Source organism: Pomacea canaliculata, linkage group LG4, assembly GCF_003073045.1.
Source record: "Pomacea canaliculata isolate SZHN2017 linkage group LG4, ASM307304v1, whole genome shotgun sequence".
NCBI classification, from domain to species: domain Eukaryota; kingdom Metazoa; phylum Mollusca; class Gastropoda; order Architaenioglossa; family Ampullariidae; genus Pomacea; species Pomacea canaliculata.
Genome location: NC_037593.1, coordinates 32,517,675 through 32,520,955, shown reverse-complemented (window position 1 = coordinate 32,520,955; position 3,281 = coordinate 32,517,675).

Sequence of the window (3,281 nt, the reverse complement as noted above, 5' to 3'; positions counted from 1 at the left end):
TCAAAAATATGACAAAGTGGGTAGGGGACACTTCTGGGCAAACTATCATCGTTCTCAAAATGTGCTGAGACGTTATACCTTGTCTGCACATGTTTTTTGTGTCCACATGTGCTAAAATAAGCCTTTCAAAAGTGACAGCTGAGTTACTAGACTTCCCTTTTTGTGTAGGCAGTATGTGTTTTGGGCATGAACATATCAATTTGTAAAGTTATTTTTGCAGAAACATGCCTTTGAACTATGAGTTTCTTTGTACAGTTTAAAGAATAGGCATTATCTAGTTCAGGGATGCCCAACCTACGGCCCACGAAACTTCTGCCCACAGTGCAGGAAATTGGCATGTTTGTAATTAAAAAACCTAAAAAAAAAAAAAAAGAAAACGAAAAAAGGGAAGAAGAAGTATGTATCCCTACGTAGGGGCGTCTCTCAATCTTTTTATTTTTCGATGGACGAACATTTCGATTCAGTGCTCCGACTTGGTGTTTCTACGATGCAGCCGTACATTCAGAAGTTGGTTTCGGGAAAACAACTTCAAATATCCCACTACTTACCATATAATTAATGGTAAGTACAACTTGTTTCTAATAAAAATGGTATCTGCTCTATTTTTTTCTTTTTTGTATTTGTGCGGCGAAGCGGCCCGTGACACGCATGTCGGAAATGTATTTTGCCCGCAGGCCGAAAAAGGTTGGGCATCACTGATCTAGTTGATGTCAGAAAGACATTAGTCCAAGGACATGAAATAAAATGTGTTGAAAGAATCCCTCTGGTGGTTCACAAGTAGCACAGCATACACATGAATGCAATCTTTCAGGCATGTGACAATCAATAGATAACATATATGTGAATGTTATCTTTCAGGCGAGTGACAACAGAATGCACGTGAAAGTAATCTTGGGAATTCTTTAAGCAAATTGCTTTACCAACAAGTAGCCTGGTAGCAGTGTGTTACTTTTATTATCATTATTGTCATTTTTTCAGCATGGTCTACATAAAACATTCAGCAATGCTTTCACAATAGTTATACAAAGTTAGCAGAGCACCAGTTTATAAAATGATTAAATGTTATGGAAATAAAGACAAAAGGATCATAATATTTTGTTGGCACGGAGGTGAGTTTCATGCGTTAATTGCTGAAAGATATCTGTTGAACTGTAAGACAGAGTAACGTGCAAGTTACAGGGTTTTTAGTGTGTGAAGACTGTAAGTGACCACCAGTGGCGTGTGTTTGAGGTGGGCCAGAAGAGGATCAATGTTATCGTCCCTACAGTGGTGCTTCAGACCTTGTGCTAGTCTCCTGCTACAACGACTGCTGAATCTCATGGGCAAAGTGCAGGTGTCACAGGGCAGTGTAGCATGGCTTGTCAACATGGGGTTATCTGTTTGTCAAGCATCTTTAGAAAAGGGGACATGCAGTCTCCTTTCCTGCGTTGTCCATAACCCTACAAAATTCAGACCTCTCAACATCAGTATTTATTGTGAGCAGTATAGGTCTGTTAGGGATGAAGTACACTCAGTTGTGAACTTGACCTTTCGCAGTATAGTGACTTGTTTGTGTCATGACTGTTTTGCAAAGAAGGACTTCAAGATATATGCTGATAATATCATCATGATAATAGAGGACATTTATTGTGCAGCATCACAACTTAAGTAGGTCATACTCTCTGTGCTAACCAACAATAATAAATGACATTTAAAACACTGTAACTGTTCTATATAATTAGCAGATAACCTTAGATTATGATTGGAAGTGAATGGTAGAAAGTGTCATTGGAAGTAATTTCAAGGAATATGTGAAGTGAATATGGATAAGCTGTAATATTTATATAAGGATGCTGGAATATTTGATGCTTAATGTAAGGTGAAGCTTAGTGAAATTTGGGATTACCTCTGAGAGTCGTTGAAGCGCATTCCTAGCCACTGCCGGGTTTTGGAACTGCTCAGAATCTGTGTATCGTCCGCAAAGAACTGACGTCCCATCTGAAAGCGTTCAATGACCCGTCCAAGCTGTGAAACATACAGCGAAAATAATAATGGACCCAGAACGGAGCCCTGTGGTACGCCACACACCAGAGGAACTGCCTCAGAGCTTGCAGAGCCGACAATCACTCTCTGAGACCTCTCGGCAACATAGGAGGCAATCCACTGCAGTGCAGCGCCCTGGATACCAGCCTCTGACGACAGTCTCTGGAGCAGCAGACGGTGGTTGATGGTGTCAAACGCACTACTCAGGTCAAGTAATACTAACAGCACTAAGTTGCCAGAGTTGACACTACACAGAATGTCATTTGTCACACGAAGAAGAGCAGTTTCTGTGTTGAAGCCAGGACGATATGCTGACTGAAATTTATCTAGGCAGCCATAAGTAATAAAATGGGTCATAAGCTGCTCTGCAACCACCATCTCCAGTAGCTTGGAAATATATGATAAATTTGACACTGGACGATAGTTTTTACAGTCGGAGGGATCCAGGTTCGTTTTTTTCAGCAAGGGCTTCACAACAGCTTGTTTAAAACACCGTGGAACACATCCTGCTCTCAAACTGGCATTAATAATGTCCAAGATGACAGGAAATAGAATGTCCAGAAGTTGAAGACTAAATTTAGTTGGTACAGGATCCACGGCACATGAAGTTGTAGTTGACCTCGCTACAAGTTTCCTCAAGTAACTCTCATCAATACACGTGAAAGAAGTCAGCGGAACACCAGCAAATGGCACAGAATAATCTGCCTCACACTCTGGCAACTCACAAACTGCACTCTCAAGTCCAGCACTAATTTCCTTTATCTTATTAACAAAGAAGGAAGACAGGTGATCAGCAGCTGACTTGACATCCACCTCAGGAAGAACCGGACTAGTTCCGTTCTTACCCAACAAGCTGTTCACAATGTCAAAAGTCTTTCTGGGATTTCCACTCGCAGCCTCTAGCTGCTCTTGCACGAATAGCGATTTAGCCTTTGTTACAGCACAAACATATTTATTTCTGGCTAACTTATACAGCTGTCTGTCAATCTCAAGTTTGGTCTTCCTCTACTTTTTCTCTGCCAGCCGTCTCTGTTTCTTGGCTTCACTCACCCCCTCACAAAACCACGCACAATCTGGTCTATCTACAACAATTTTGCTGACTGCAGGCGCATGCTTATCAAGCAGCTGTAGTAAAGTCTGATTATATAACTCTGCTAACTCATCAACATCTGTGGGAGGATCTAATAACAACTTTGACAGAAGCAGGTCATCTCTGAAAGCATTCAGGTCAACCTTCTTCAAATTTCTACACAAAACAG